Below are 18,107 nucleotides of genomic sequence, written 5' to 3'. Positions count from 1 at the left end.
TCGAAACAATCAAAGGCTGACTAATCCCAAGAACATGGAATGCCATAAACCTTAATAAATTCCACTTTTAGCCCCCATCAACGTTCGACAATGGGAAATAGAGAAACCCATATCCAAAAGGGATAACAATGACCTCGTGACAATATACCAGTTGGACTGATCACCCATGTCGGCGAACAATACTCAGTGTATTTCAGGCTTAGTGTACCTCTAAAATACTTAGGTGATGTTTGTTTTTTTGAAGCAAAAATCCATAAAGTATGCGAACCACCTCTGCAACCCTCTGCAGTAGAAGAGGTGGATCAAACGATTGCAGACTATAATAAGAAGTGTGTTTGTTTTTTTAACATTTGCATGCTGCTGCAGATATTAAAAAATTAAAACAAACTAATTTTATAATCCGAAAATAGTTTTTTAATATCGAAAATTTAATAATGTATGACATTTCGGCCAAAAATTATGATATTTAAGCAAAAAATAATGAATTTTAACAAAAAATAAAGATATTTTAGCATAAAATAATGATATTTCATCAACAAAATATTATTATTCAATATAAAAAAGAATTTGTTTTCAACAAGGACAAACAAAAAAATTATATGAAATAAGATTTCAGCAATATATAATCAATATTTTAGCAAGAAAAAAAAAGAGGTTGGAAGAGGTAGGAAGAGGCAAAACAAGTGTTGTGCCAAGAAGAACACGCGCAAAGATTTTTTAATCCGAAGACTTTTGAAAAACAAACAGCTGCGAGATAAAAAGTGTTGCGCATGTGCTGCGTCATGCAACAATAAGAGGTCTGAAGAGGTCTTTTTCAAAAAACAAATAGCACCTTAGTGTATTTCATGTCAAAAGAGCTTAATGTACTCATTACAATGCTTAAATACTTAGTGTATTTCATGAAAAAAGAGTTTAACATACTCATTACAATGCTAAAATACTTTGGGTATTTCATGTCAAAAGAGCTTAATGTACTCACTACAATGCTAAAATACTTAGAGTATTTCAAGACAAAATAGCTTAATCTACTCGTTGAAATGTTAAATACTTAGTGTATTTCATGACAAAAGAGCTTAACGTACTCATTACAATGCTTAAATACTTAGTGTATTTCATGACAAAAAAAGCTTAACGTACACATTACAATACTAAAATACTTAGTGTATTTCATGACAAAAGAGCTTAATGTACTCATTGCAATGCTAAATACTTAATGTATTTCATGACAGAGCTTAATGAACTCGTTAGAATGCCAAATAGATAGTGTATTCCATGGAAAAAGAGCTTAGCATACTCACCACAACACCAAATACTTAAGGCATGACACTAAAGAGCTCGATGCGCTCATCACAACGAGAAATACTCAATGTATTCTGTTACAAAATTGCGGACTACAACAAAAGAAAATTAGAGGCTCAAACTAGCCACACATGTAGCATCTCATGCACACAAAGCACTTTCCCCACCGTACACAACCACACTAAGCATATTGCTTCAACTTAGCGCTAGTTGTTCAATATATCTCAGAAAGCCAAAAGAGGCCTCATGAAACATAAAAACGGAAGGGGATATACTTAATCAAATAAGAGGGAAGTTAACAAAATAAAAAATGAGATACATGAAACTAAAGTTCACATATAGACAGGCGAGTCACTGGCCTCAGGGGCGTAGGTTCCAGAGTTGATTTTTGCCTTTAGCCCGGCACAGACAGACTCCTCTCTGACAATGAAAGTAGTGTGACGAATTCAGCTAACCCACCAGTAAACTACGGATGTTCAATCAACCTGTCCATAATGCGTACAGCCCCAACCTACAAAAGCCAGTCATGATCTTGGCGCAAGGCTTCCATCTTAGCCCGGATCTCCTCCACTCCACACTCTCGTTTTGGATCATCAACACCTCATTGGCTTGCACCAAAGAGTCCACCTTGGTCTCTAACACCTCCCGAACCTCCTCCACATAAACTTTCTCTACCACATAAACTTTCTCTACTGCCAGTAGATCGTACTTGGTCTCTACAACCTCATTATACACTCTTAGTTCAGCCACTGACTTGACCGTCAGAGCGTTTTCTCGGGATCTCCTCATGGAGAACGACTGACGATTTCTTACTGTTGTGACCTCCCACGTCTTACTGGAGCATTCATCAGCGCCTCGCTTTCACTAGAGTCATTGCACCGGTGTTCCCTGAGGACGAGTTTGCATCAGTAATAATTGTATCTAGGTCGTGTAAAAGGGAAAGCCACAATGTTAGGTGAAGGACTAACTTTCCCATAAACCATCCACAATTAACAAGGTGAATGCATAGTTACTTTAATCTTAAATGTTTAAATGTTATATGCGTATATTATATATGCTTATGATATTTGTGATTTGATAAAGTAGCATGTAAGGATTATGCTAAATTAAAAGGTTGGAACAATTGTCTATTTTATTTTTATACTTAATTTATAGTGGGTAGTGAAAGGGTGTGAAAGATAAAATAATGGTATGAGGTCGTGACCAACATTGTACTATTCTACTATTGTGACTAGTCATATAATAGAGTATAGATGATGACCATTGACTATTCTAGACAGTCTTATGGAACGCTACCAAACTCACAATTTGTAGGTGTTAATGAATTATGAATTTATTCGTGTACTATACCCCCCTCATGGTTGCCTTTATTGACTTATATTGCTAAAGAATCACCAAAGCAATATTGTCTACTTGTTGCTTACAATGATCCATTAGGACATGTCCATTGAGATCGTCATTTTAGGATCAGTGCGTGAGAATAACGGGATTGAGTAAGCGGGTTAATTATTTGGTGTAAAATATATATATATATATATATATATATATATATATATATATATATAATCATATTAGTGTGGGTTGAAAATCCTATGTATTCACCATACTCTCAAGCATGAGTCACTCAGTTTGCTAGTATCATAGCTAGTTGTACGAAGGTATTGAGATAGTGATTGTAACTTGCTGGGTGAATTAAGATGATTATGGTCGATAGTATAATAAGGAATTGTAAGGCATGTAATATCTCCTTTATGTTTATGTTTTGTGTATTAATTATGACATTTAGAAGTTTTTAATATTAATGAAAACAAAACCTTTCATTAGAAATATTTAGGTATTTATTTCATTTTAAAAGAAAATTGTTTTGAGACAATTCTACACTAAGGTATTCTTTTAAAAAATACATTTTTTTTAAATAAGCACAAAGAAAAAGTTTTATTTAACCGTAAAAATTGAGGATGTCACAACGGTGATATTTTACTCCAGTGGTAATTTACCAACGCAAGGCAAGAGAGTAACTTGGGTGGAAGACAATAAGGATGAAGTGTATTGTGTAACTTACTAGAATGATTAGAAATATTTCATAATAAATTAAAAAAGAAATACATAAATAATAAAATGAATTAATAAAATAATAATAAGGGCATAATAGTTTTTTTTTAGGTCGAACAGACCAAAAATAAAATAAAAACAAACAATAAGAATCTTCGAAATTAAAAAGGAAGAACTTAAAAACCAAACACACAAATTACTCCAAACCAAATGCCGATTTCAGTAATTTCTTCTTGTATAACTTAGAGTTACCAAATACAACTCAAATGAACAATTCATATTTATTAAAGTCCACTATTTCTTAAACTATAATATCTTAGCATGGTATTTAACTTTTATTCGAATTTACACCTAGATATTGGGTCAAAGTCAAAAGAAAGTTGATGGAGAGAACTATGTTCCCATTTGAATGATTATATTAAGGACTAATGGCACTCTTCCATTCCTCATACTTCCATTTATGGCCATTAGAATACTTTATGAATAAAATTAAACACTGATTTAGCCATCAGATGACCAAGGGAATCTCACTCAGTTCTTTTGACAAATAAGAGGGCAGAAGCATTTTTCTTGATTTCATCTGTTTGAGTAACGTTTGATAATTTGGATGCTGTTAGTTCAACAGGAACCGATTATGTAAAATTGATTAGATGCGAAAGTTTTACTCTTTTATCATCTATATATTTAATAAAAGTTTGTCTCGGTCCGAAATATATTAGCGATATAAATCTGTCTTGGTCCGATATATATTAGGCATGACATATTTTTTGTCTCAAAATCAGTTGTTCTTTATATTGTTATAAACTATAAAATGTGATTATTCTTTGTGTCAAAATAAACTTCATTTCTCATGTACTATAATGCTGAAATGTAAAGTTGTACAAACATTTGAATACACGTAAATGTTATAAATTGTTTGTCATTTCCATTGAATAATAGGACCCAAACTATCGTTGTATTTCAATAGTAATTATATAGTTGATAAATAAAGTAAAATTTAAGAAAAGATCTTGATCAAATAATTAACCACATTTTATTCCAGCTTTTCGAATTTATATATTTCTCTACTTAGTTGACGATAAGATTTGATGTTCTTCTACTTTTCACTTAAACGTGGCTTAAGTTGAGTCATGGTTTGTGCGTCGAAAGTCAAATGACTTGTTTAAAAGTGTTATCAACTCCCCATTTAGGGTATCTCTTTACATTATACCCTCCCCATTTTGTAGGTGTGATCTAATGCCACAACAAAAAATAAAAAACAAGTGAATGTGTATTTTTGTGTTACAATTCATTGTTATATATGGAGAAATGCTATGACCACATTATTTGAGAAACCGGTAATAATAACAAATACTAATCAATGAATAGAAAAGGCATATTACAGATATAGGTGTCAATTGATGATACAACACAATAAAAATACATGACACAGAATAAAAATGAGATGAAACTAAAAATTGAATCTGCTTCTGTGTGGTGTTCCTATCAGGCTTAAATGGTGGGATGTCAAGTCCACCAAACAAATTACACAATTTGTTTGCAAATAAAATGTAATATAATGATAAAAAAAAGGGTATCGATCATCGGGGAAATTGTTGTATTCAATCACCAATGCAATCCAACAGAACTAGTGTAAATAAACTAACTAGCTACAATTAAACTAAAAAGGGGGAGGAGGGGGGTGTTGTGATTGTTTGAAAACTAAAAGACTTGAATAACTAAAAAACTTGCAATTAAGCAAGATGGTGAGATGCTCAAATATTGGAGAGAATTGGCTAACCAAGGTAATTCAACACTATGAACATTTGTGTATTTATCATTAGGATTCACTATGAAACTTATCATTCATCCCAAATTCTTTATACCAATCATGAATCATGATGTGCCAAGATTCCTCATAGGTAGCATGGAGGTTGGGGAAGCCCACAACACATCTTCTTAATCAAAATCAAGGATCCAATTAAAGCAATTGAACCCAAGAAGTTGATTAGCCTTAAGAATGAAGGAATCCCCAATTCCTAGAGGATGTCAATGCTTACACATACATAAAGGAGTCATGATTCATAAGCTAGAGATGATTTCTACCATCATAAAGCCCTTGTTCTAAGTAAATTTAATGATTCAATGATAAACCAAAGAATAAACCAACAACTGCTTATTCAAGTACCAAGCTCATGATCAAAGTATTAAACAAGCATAAGAAATATGAAGTATAATCATAAACATAAGATAAATGACAATTAAGCATGAATCCTTCAAAAACCCACAAATATCTAAGGGTTTTAGCCAAAGTTAACCAAAATAGAGAAATTAGTCACTCATGGCAACAAAATAACAATCACAAAAGTATAATTGCATCAAGAAACTACCAATTACTTAGAAAGATGAGAAGAATGAGTATCAAGCTCCAAAATCGCCTCTTATGGTCTCCAATGGTGGAAAATCAAAGTTATTGCTGAAAGATCCAACCCCAAGGTAAATGGTAAACAAAATGACCAAAATGCTCAAAAGTGTGCAGTGCGTGGGTACCCGCACGACTAAGATTCCACCCTCGCAAGTGTTGTTGGAATGTTATTGGTCAATTCCTCTCCACTGCCCAAGATTCCCTTGGTCCCATCCATGACTCATTTGATTTGAAATTGGCCAATCACATTCAAGCTTTAAATATGGATAGTTCATGCATAAAATAAGAATCCATGACCCATCTTCAAAAGCCCACTTCATCCAAATCTTCAACTTTTTCAGCCCAAATCTCCTTTGATGGATCGGTAAAGCCCAATAATGCATCGAGAAGCCCACTAAGCCCAACTCCAGTCAAACAGCAACTGCAATGAGCTCCAAAACCCTGCAAAATATCTAATGCAAAATAGAAAGTACCTGACAGGATCCATGATAAATAATATAAAGATTATACAATGCAATACTAATTAAAAGAGATAAAAAATACTAAAATAAACTAATAAAAATAAGTAAATAAAATAAGTTATCAAATCACCCCAAGCTTAAACCTAACTTGTCCTCAAGTTACAACAAGACTAAAATGCGCTCGGGATGAGCTAAACTAAAAATGGAAAAAGAAAGATACCATAGAACTTGGTCAACATTAGTCAACATGGTCAGAATCAGTCTTTCATGGAGCCTACGCATCTTCAAAATGTTCCCCGCTTTAGAGCCATAAACCACATTCTCTAAGCACTTGAAGAGCGAATAGATCACAGTTGGATGTAGTCGCGGTGTGCAATACAAAAGAAATAGAGGATGCGCCCAGTGGGGGCACTTTAAATCACCAATGTAGATCATAATGCATGAAGGAAAGGCGCCTCTTCACACACGATGATTCCTACATTTGTCAAGCTAAAGTGTATAACACGAAATAGGGTTTTGTAGCGCGGCCTCCGAGCAAACATCCGGTTTTAGAGGTTTCTCCCTTATACTGTCCTTTACAATCTACCGTCTCATCGTCATAGCTTTTTCTCACCAAAAATGAAAAATAAAATAAAATAATAAAAATTCTACTTATCCTAAATCTAAACCTATTAACTTAAATCTTCAATCTTGAACTTCTGTTATTTGGATTTCACCCTCTTTGCAGCTTGATCCTATTTTTGGAGGAAAGTCTTGAACTTGAATTCTTGTTCTTCTTTTTGTGTTGCTCTTTTTCTTCATTGTTTTTGGTGCTTTTCTTGAATCTTCTTTTATCATCTCTTATTGCCTTCACTTTTCCAATTTCTTCATTTTTTTGTGTTTTCTTCTTGGAAGGTCTAAAGGATTTCACCATGTAACATAGGACTCCAGTAGTGAAAATGGAGTAATAGATAGATGCTAACATAACACCTAATGATCATTGACAATGTGTCAATATCTACTAAAAAGGGTGGGGAATGACTCAAAAATGGATGTTACCGAAAAGAAAAAAAACTTGGTCCCAAAAGATGTGAATTGGGGGACCCACTTCAAAGTTCATCAAGCACCTCAATTCAAGGTGTGATAAACAAAATCTATCTAACTATCTACTTTAGACCCCTAGAAATATGATGACCTATCTTAAAAAGGTGGTGAGAATCTAACTAAGCAAGGCTCGGACGAGACTCGGGAGTACTTAGCGGTATTCCCCCCAAAACCAAGATGCGAGTCTTCAATGTATTCAAAATACCTTACCAGGATAATCTTTGCTCACAAACATCAGTTTGACCAACCACATCTCACACCCCTAAACCGAAACAGCGGAAACGTTCGGGGGCGGAGGACGTCATATACAGTATCACAACAATTGTATAATAGTAATCAAAGCAAACACAACCATTACATTGATAAAATATATTATTTACATCTGTTCATAGCATAGTTTGTATGACATCAAAAGTGTATAACAAAATGTATAAAATACGCGACTCTATAAAGCTCCGTCTTCTTAAAATCCTGTGGTGTACCTGTCAACCGGTTCCTTGAAAATACAAGTGATTTTGAAAGTGTATCAACATTTAAGTTGGTGAGTTCATAAGTATGTTTATAAGATGGAAAACTTGTCTTGGTTCCTTGAAAATGTTATAGTGTTCTTCCAAAAAATCCATTATTTTCTATAGTGAATGAAATGTAGTCTTAAACATTAACATTAAAATGTATTATGAAATAGTGAATTGTACTTTGAAATAGTGAGTTGTACTTTGAAGTAGTAAACCATAGTCTGTATTAGTAAAATGTAGTCTTATTAATAAATAAAACAATGTCATGAATGTTTCTTGAATTTCTATGTTGTACTAGTGTACCATGTACTTAGAGAAGTAGTGTATCGTAGTAGTAGTAGTGTTTGTATTAAAAACTTTTTGTATGAATGCCTGGAATCCACCAGCTGTAGTGTAAAGTAGTGCACTATAGTGTAAAGTTGTGTACTGTAGTTTCATTATTTAAAATAAAACCATTGAAGTAGTGTAAATCCTGTAAACTAATACTTTAGTTGATACTAGTATGAGTTTCATATAACCATGCTTGATACGACTAGTGGCCCCCCACGACGTTCTTTAGGCGTCGAAATGTTATGAAATTTGTCACCCCATGCCTGTCAGCCTAACTGTAGCTAGCAGTTCAGGTGCGGAATTGTCAGTCCCGTATAGATCTATACACAAATTCACGCTCTCTCTCCAGGAGACTCTGGTTATAATTTATAGGACTTGGACCTATACTCTGATGAGTGAAATGAAGTAGTGCCTCATAATCTTGTATTAACTAGTTTACGTGTAGTGTAGTAGTGTTCTATTGTACTTGAAGTTGTATGTATTATCTTGTAGTAGTGTCCTTTGTAATGTAAAATAATTATACTTAAATAATTATTTTACTAGTGTATCTTTGGATTAATGAAATAAAGTAGTGTTCCATAAACTATACTTATAATAGTTTATATACTATTGGATTGTCGTTTCAACTTAGCAATATAGTGTGGCGATTCACAAACTATACCAATTATAGTTTATTTGTATTCGCTGTAATGAACTAAAAACCTTTGCAAATTGTCAGTATGTGTAAAATAGTGATAAAAGATTTGTATAAAAATCCCTTTAGCTCTTATAGTTACAAAAGGGTAATCAATATGTTTTATACTCACATATATTCCTAAAATATAATCAAGAGTAAAAAGGCAGTCGAATAAGTAATTCCATCCTAATCTCGCAACCAAACAAGGAACAGGATCTAGGGCGGAATTGCCAATTCTGAGTATGTTGAAACTTATTTATATAAAAATATACGTGAATCTGTTTTGTTAGAAATCTAGAAGCAAAGATAAATAAATTAATGAACGAATAATAGCCCTAAAACAAATAATTATATGTAAAAGGATGGGCTCAAAGAGCTAATTGTCACAATTTTAGAAGTTAGGGGTTGAAAGTATAATTTTCGGATTGATATCATAAATAATCGTGAAGTCAGGGGACTACTTGGTAATTAGTGGGACTTAATTTGAAAAGATTTTGGAAAACTAAGGGATGAAGGATAACTCAAGGACTTTATTTGAAAATAATAAGAGAGAGGGGTTGTTCGGTAAATGTGGGATTGATTATGAAAAGAATTACAAGAATAGGGGTGTAATGGGTAAATATGAGATCTATGTTGAAAAGATTTTATGGAGTTGGGGGCTAAAAGGTAAGTTTGAAGCTTAATTTGAAAGGATCATGTGGGTAGGGACCAGACTTGTAGATATGCCAAAGATTTAGAATGGTCGGGGCTTAAAACCCGCCACCCTCACCATACAAACCCTAAACCTAGCATCTTTCAGCCGCCTCCATTCATCCTCTTCCTACTTCCGACGCCGCACCATCGGTTTCACTCACCCTCCATCCACTCCTCCAACCGCCATGTTACCACCGTGACCCCCGAATACCGTCACTCCACCGCCGACGTCGAAGATAAGAACCACCGTGTGTTCGCTCCTTTGAAGAGGGGGGTTGCTCCTGGTCACTGGGGCAGTGGGCGTGTGAGGGGACGTGACGTGTTGCTGTTGTCGTCTGCCATTTGAGGTCACGACCCGTCACGGTCGCATCTTCTCTCCGCCACCACCATTCTTTGTTATTTTCGTTAGTCGTTGTTAGTGCTTCTGCTAGCCACGACTGCTGTCACTTCCGTTGAAGACAGTCTGCTTCTGGATCTCAAGCGACGCTTGTGTGTGTGTGTGTAACCTTGCTATCACCATGAATGAACTTGCGAAGACCGCCCTTCGTTGGGTGTTGCTTCCTGTCGCTACCATTAGCGTCTCCGCCGCCACCGTACGCCTCTAGGTGGGTGGTTGGGTCCTTTCTACCAACAAAACGCGTTTGGGTGTATTTCTGTCGAGTAGGTGTTGCGTGTAGGGCTGTTTGGCCGAAAGCTGCAAGAACAGCCACCACCACCACCGTGAGGTGGTGGCTGCCACCACCGGCCACCACAAGGGTGGTTGTGTGTGTGATAATTTTGAGTGTGTATGTGTGTGTTATTTTTGGGATTAAATCTTTGTAAAGTGTAATTAGAGATTAGAATAATAAAATGAAACTCAAAAACCACCACCGTAAGGTGGTGGCTGCCGCCTCCTGCCGCCATTGGCCGCTGTGTCGAGTTACAGTGTGCCTTGTTTGTTTTGTGGCTCGTTTGGGATGTTTGGACAAAGGGACTAAAACCCTAATGGTCCTAATGAACCCTAATTGGTCAACGGACCTAGCTATTGGGCCTATTGGGCTAAGACGGGTTAGAAACCCTAATTAGGGTTTGGAATACCCTAATGCCATGAAACCTTTATTTGCAACTTATCGGGACCGCATCAGAATTATTTAATGAACTTAAAATATTAATTAATAATAATTGCAAATTAACCTAAGGTCATATTGGACTTATTGGATTAAATCCTTAATGGGTTAAGTGAGGAACACTTAACCCTAATCGTCATGATATGTGAAAAACCCTAATTGGGTTTGGGTTCTTATTGGGCCATTTATTGGACTAAGCTGTTGTGAGCCTTGTCGGCAAATTGGGAACATATTATGGACTAAGAAAATTATTGGGTCTTAGGATAAGACCATTTAGAGAGGCTTGAGCCTAATTTGGAAAATTGGGCCATAAGTGGGCCATAATTAGGGCCTTCAGGACTATTAGCTATTGGGCCATCAAAATGCCTAGTGATTGGACATGACTACATGGTTGGGCCTTAAGATAAGCCCATATAGAGGTTTGGGCCCAATTTTGAAAATTGGGCCATATGTTGGGCTTTGGTCTTGTTGGATTAGTGTCTAAGCCTGTAACCATATTTGCAAGTACTTGACCCGATTGTGCATGGTCCTTTTGGGTTGTCTTCACCAAAGCAACTTGACTGGAGAAATAATAGAGAAAGAGGTTATTATGATTTATTAATATGTTATAAGAATAATATATTAAAAGAGAAATCATATTTGTTTAATTAATATTGGTCAATAATTAATTAAGAATTAATTTTGTGATCAAGTGTAATTAATTAAACTAGAGGAGCTGAATTGTAATTATGTGATAGTTACAAAATATGGTAATGGTTATCCTAGATATAGGTTGGACGAATTCAAGGGATAAGATATCCTCGAAATCGTCCAAAGGATAAAGGATAAGGGTTTTCAAGGCTTATCTTATGGTTACTTGGTGGGCAAGCAACTAGATAAGGATAAGGACTGAAACCCTAATCTCTACACCTATATAAATACCCCTAAGGCCATAAGAATTCGTCTATGCCTTGTCTAGGGTTTCTAGGGACGAATTTCATACCTCTTCTCTCTCTCTCTCTCTTGTCTCCCTATTTGCTCTTGGAGTTTGTGAGCCATTAGAGGTACTACACTTGTGGTACTTGCTTTCAAGACTTAGGGTTTAAAGATTTGAGTTGTTATTGCAATATAACCACAAGAGGTATGTAATCTAATCTTCTATGTGTATTTCGAAAATACTAGAGCATATTAGGGTTTCTATATGTGTTCATAATGTTGTGTATCTAATAGTGAAAACATAGATCCAATTCTAGGGTTGCATGGACACATAGGATTGTTTGTACAAAATCCATCAGTGGTATCAGAGCCTTTGGTTAACTTGTTTTCAATTAGTATTATACAATTGTATGAACTTGAAATACTAGGGTTTATAGCCAATAAACGCTAGGAGGCTAGAAATTTCGAGATTAGGGTTTTTATACCCTAATTTGCGAAAATTTGAAAGGGTTTTCAAATCCTTTCCTTAAGCCTCAAGATTTCGAAATCTTGGGTTTGAAAAACCCCATGATTTTCGAAATTAGCCTCCTCCCCAAGATAAAATCCTAAATTTTAGGGATTTGGATTATCCTATATCTTGAAATTATCCTTTAATGGTAATATATGGTAATTAAAGATTTTGAATTATCCTATCCCATTATTTTCGAAATTTAGAGGGATTAAAAGGATTAGGATAAATTAATTGTTTAATTGGTAATTATCCTTCATGATTTAATTAATCCCTTATGATTTAATAATTTAAATTAATATTTTAATTCAAGATAATTATTAAATCAAGAGTTTTAATATTTAAAATTTTAATTTAAATAGTCTTAAATTTCAAAAATTTTAAAGTGAGATTAAAACCTAATTGTTTTGAAAAGTTTCATAACTTGCCCTCAAGATTTGGAATTTAAACTGTTTGATTAAAAGTTTAATTTTGAAAAATGTTAAATTCTAAAACCCTAAATTTGAAAAGTTCAAATTACACCCTTATGGTTTTATTAAATTAATTAAGTGTATGATTAAAAGAGAGTTAATAAATCCATAATGATAAGGTTTATATTTTAAGTGTAATTTATAAAATTTAAACCACCTAGTATTTTAAAAGTGTAAAATACACCCTTATACTATGTATAACATTAAAGTCTAATATTATATATGTATAACTTAAATTCTAGTCTTACCGTTAGTAGGCCTCATTCACGAAGCCGATCTATAAGGGGGTATAAGGTTATGGCCTATAAAATGGCCGTTTAATGGGTGTCCACTCTCACCCACCGCTTCCTTGATTGGTGGAGGGTCGTTAGCCGAACAGGTAGGATAGGGAAATCCTTTCTTCATTAATAAGTATAATGAATCTATGTAAAGTAACTAAACGCTTTTATAAAATTCTCAATCTTAGTTACTTTAGGAAAAACTGAACTGATGCAATTCCATGAAATTACACTTTTTACCCTTGCTAAGACGTTAGTGGAGCGCGTGTGGTTAACCGGCACACTAATTGGGTTCTAAGAAAATGTGGCAAAGGGTGACTCAATGTTTGTCATAGTTTGATGGAGCGTGTGTGGTTTACCTGCTCATCGAATAGTTGACTGTAACAATGAGGGCACCATGTAGATTTGCATGGTTATTCACACCCACTTTGTGATCCTCGGCATCCCAGTCACAAACGAGAGGGGCATATCGAGATTTAAACATGCCATTGAAAAGTTCAATGAATCTCAAAGGAAATCTAGGAATTCTTAATACATTTAAAATTTAAGCCTTTATGTTTTTCATGGTGAAGAATTAGTGAATCGTCATTCACTTACCTCCGAATTATTTGCATGTTGGATTACGGAATCCCTCTTCTAATGTGTAAATAATGTTGTTGGATCCTAGCCTTAATGTCTCATTTGGGTGTTTCGTTAAGGATTCAATCAACTAACTTGAAATTTCTCCCGTTTTGTAGATGTCTGATTCTAACCATGGTCTTCCCGAATCCCAAGGAAAAAGTGTTCCTCTTGAAAGTGAAAGCTTGTTCCAAAGTGAAGGATCAATGTGGACTAGCATGATTTCACTTCTTCCTCCTCCTTCCGTTGTTCTCCCTGACCCACAAGAACGAAGATTTGAAAGGTTCAAGATCACCGAAGCCCTATTGGCAATGGAACATGAAGATGGTAAACCCGTGTGTGCTCACGTCCTAGGGGTGAAATCACACATTGATAGGTTGATTATGTTGGGTGCGTCTTTCCCCAATAGGTTGGTTGTGGATTGGGTTCTTCAGTCACTCCCTAAATCATATGATAAGTTCATAAGAGAGTACTATATGATGGATCTTGACGCGGCCCTCATTGACTTAACTTACATGCTTATTGCTGCTGAATCAGAAATGATTTGGCGAAGCAATGGAGCATATTTTTCTGATAATTCAACCAACCATGCTTCCATGGACACTCTAGAAGAACCCACCTGTTTCTGCTACCAAGAGAAGAGGAAATGGATACGAAGCTGCCCAAAGGACCTGAAGAGTCTAAGAGATGGGAGAGTCAAGAAATATGGCTCTACTTCAGGTATAAAATCCACTATCTAACTCCATTAAATTCCTATTCTTTATACATAATGTGATAAGATTACATTTGCATGGATTAGAGAAAAGAGAGGAAGTTTGATGGAAGAGCAAGATGAGTCTGATCACGAAAAAATGGATTATGATCGCATGGATTCGAAGATCAGATTTTGAGCTTAGGAAGTTATGATAGATTTGTTAGGAGTATTTGATTACATAGTTTTTCAGTTGAATTTTGCATTGTAAGGACATGTTTTCCGCTGCTTTTATGAATAAAATAAATTTTGGTTTTATCTTATTTGTTTATCCTTACAATGGAATATATGAAAAATTGATGTTTGTGTACTTCTATTATTTGCAAAATGGATTTGATTCTTAATTAGGTTATTTATGGAAGTGTCTAGAGTTTACCAAATAGGGAGAGTTTCTCATCGCCCAAGTTTCAAGTGGATAGGAACTTGGAATCGTATAACAAGTATTATATGATGAATGGAAACTTTCACATTTGGGAAATTTGGACTAATTCCTTGACAAAGTGTCAATTGAAGGATTAGGAGATCAAATACACTAGATCGTACGTTGATCAAGTCTCCCACAAGAGTGACAAAGATATTCGTCATGATATACTAAAGTTTAGTGAATATGGTTATACCTATAAGATTGAGTATAATTCTAAGTTGATTGAAAGAGTTTCAATCAATAGCGAAACGAATAAGAAGAATCAAGTAGGCAGAAAGATAAAAGTTTCTCTATTCTAAGAAGAAGGGAGAGTACATTTTATTATGTTTTATGATAAGTCTTAATGATTAAGAACCTTATCTCAATTGATCCTTTAAGTGAGTCTTAGTACAATTTGTATGTCTAAAAAGAGGAATCGAGAATTGTGGAAATGGTTAAATCAAGAAGTCAATCATACTTCGTTCCAATATCAAGTCTTAGAGTAATACTCCAAGATTGTGAATTGAGTGACAAGTCTTAAGAAGGTTTATAACATTCATCAAATGTGGAATTTGGGAAAAGGTTTTCTTATTTTTGCACATTTGAAATTGGTAAGTTGTGATGTCTTAGATAAGACAAAGACCAACTAGGACCAATCATGTGAAATGTTTCGTATTGATAAAACTACACTAACTCTTGAATATTTGTTTGTCAAGAAATGTTTCTTGACAAGAGAACCTTATATGTCAAGGAGTCAGCGGGAGTCTTAATGGTCTTAAAAGGTTTCAAGAACAAATCAAGAATAAACCTTATCAATCATCACTAGCACACGACTTGAGGTTTACAACCTATCGTGTTGACACTATTTTGTTTTTTGTGCCATTCCAATTGAGTTTTCTATATATGTGAGTTCTACGAGTTCTTAATGGATTGTATAGGGACAAGACACCTTGTTTAATGGAAAGCACATTAAAAGGAAGGGGTGGGCTGCTCAATAACTTGGAAGTAATGGTGGGACCCTTGATGGAAAGAAATTAAGAAGAACAAGTTCTATCCATAATAGTTTGGATTTGTCACTGACATTATCTTGTGATTATGGTTATGACGAATTCACATGGATGAGAATGTATGTACCACAAAAATCTAAGTGTCATAAGGTTTCTCTCATTCATGAAAATGATTGTGAGGAAACACTTTCACTAAGAGAGATTTTGAAGATAGCATTATGTGATTTGGGTTTCTCAAATTCAACTATGATTACGACATACCTCTTCATAGTTCGAATTGTGGGAAATGGCAAATGGCTCTGAACATTTTAGACTTGTTGATATGAGTCCAAGAATCGTTTAGACATATACATATGAGTTGTCCAAGGAAAAGTGTATGAGTTCGAGAAGCTTAAATAAAGTCTTATCAAAGCATCTAGTATTAGACATATGAACTTAAGAAATTGTTTTCTAGAAGTTCAGCTGATTTCTGAATACATGTCGAAGCTAGTGGGAGCATAAGTGTTATGCTCGTAAAGAAATAATCATCATGTAAGTGGGAGCATGATTATTATGGTAAGTATTGCAAGTTAGCAATATTAATTATAGAAAACAAGAGTTATACTTTGCAAATGTGTAAGAGTTGAAAAAGTTGTTTTTCTATAATTAAGGGAGAGAATATTGTACTTCGTTCAAAATCTAAAGCTTAGATTGAGAAATTGTAATAAATTTAGTCAAAGTACACATAGTGTGTTCTTAAATTTCGATTATGATTACGGTATCCCTCTTCATAGTTCGAATTATAAGAACGTGACACATAAAATATTATGGCAGAAGATTGATAGAGTATCGTATCTTTATGTAAGACATTATGCATCGTGTCCCATACGCTTCGAGTAAAGGATCGATTGCAAGTGCTATAATATTTGACCATTCTAAAATTTTTCCAAATGTCTAGCGCATTAAGAGGTAAAAAGGACAAGAATCGGTTTTGACTAAGATAATTAAACAACTATCAAAGGATGATCCAAAGTTCGCTGAGGATTGGTCGCTTGTGTGTAGTTGGAAGTATGGTATTGAATGGACCATATCGACATTATTATGAATAGATAAGATTCTATTAAGAATGAGTTGTCATATGGTAAATATGGAAATGTTTCCATAATTGGAGTTGGAAATTAAGAATTTATGTCTACATTAGAAAATTTTATGCAAAAGGATGTTCAAAGGAATGTACTTTGAGTGAGAGACATCACATCTATAGAATTGTTTTGTAACAATTTTTGATAGAGTACCTTGTGATTTCATTGGCCGAGTCTTTGTGATTTTTGTGACGTGACTTCACAAGAGGATCATTGCATAAAATATTAGAATTTGACATATTCTAAAAGGTAGCAAGAATTTGGTACTCTTACACTAATTATAAGGATTGGGGATTGTGAAATGAGTTGCATTTGAAAAGTTTCAATTGATCTATTTCACAAAGTATGGACCATAGGAAACCAAAGTGTGCATGCTTGGAGCATGTGACAATTGTGGTTATGATTCGAATTATAAAGTTGAAACATTAAACAAATGATAATGAGTAATCGATATGGTGATAAATAAAATGTGTTTTATTTATAATCAAAGGTTTGGGACCATATAGGATTAGTATTATTCTTGTGTTTCACTTTGCATGTTTTGACTTCCTGAATAATTAATTATTTCAGAATAATCAAATTATTCGAATGGTCCACAGTCGTTCATATGTTGGAAGTAGGTATGAATGAAGACTGTCATGAATTGGTTTGTAGATTGTCTAAAGTGTATTAGACATAGCAAAGGTTTGTTGCAACGTTCATGAGTGCTTATGTGAGCATTGGATTAAACCCACGCTCACTTGGATTGCTTCATGGATTTTATCACGAGCGATTGGTGAGACGATAATATCTTGTATTCTTGAAACCAAGATGTGTGAGCTGTATCTTGCGAATCGGTTACACATTGATAATATGTAAACGCACCAGTAACTTGGTGTTATAAAACATATTGTTGTGTGTGATTTGGTGAGTGAGTGCAAGCAAACATTGAGTCGAAGTTTATCCGTTCCTTTTATCCAAAGTGGGATAAAAGTGATATATATGGGCCCCTTGATGATTTAGTGATGACAAACATAAATGCTCGGCCGGGCTAGGGCTAATTTGATTTGTTCAATTAGTCAGTCATCGTAAATCGGAAATCGGGAAACAACACATAGACTGAGAGAATGATTTCAATCCATGTCTCACGTCTATACGATATCTAGAATGGAGGAATATATGATCTCTTATCTAAAGGACAGGTTACTGATAAGATCAAAGTTCGACAGCATCTTTGAGAGCTATGATTTCTAATCGGGTAGTACTTACTATTATAGTTACTAGTCTTATCCAAGTGGGAGACTGTTGGATTAGTGTCTAAGCCCGTAACCATATTTGCAAGTACTTGACCCGATTGTGCATGGTCATTTTGGGTTGCCTTCACCAAAGCAACTTGACTGGAGAAATAATAGAGAAAGAGGTTATTATGATTTATTAA

Source organism: Lactuca sativa, chromosome 4 (genome assembly GCF_002870075.4).
Source record: "Lactuca sativa cultivar Salinas chromosome 4, Lsat_Salinas_v11, whole genome shotgun sequence".
Classification (NCBI taxonomy): domain Eukaryota; kingdom Viridiplantae; phylum Streptophyta; class Magnoliopsida; order Asterales; family Asteraceae; genus Lactuca; species Lactuca sativa.
Note: the sequence above shows the minus strand (reverse complement) of the source record.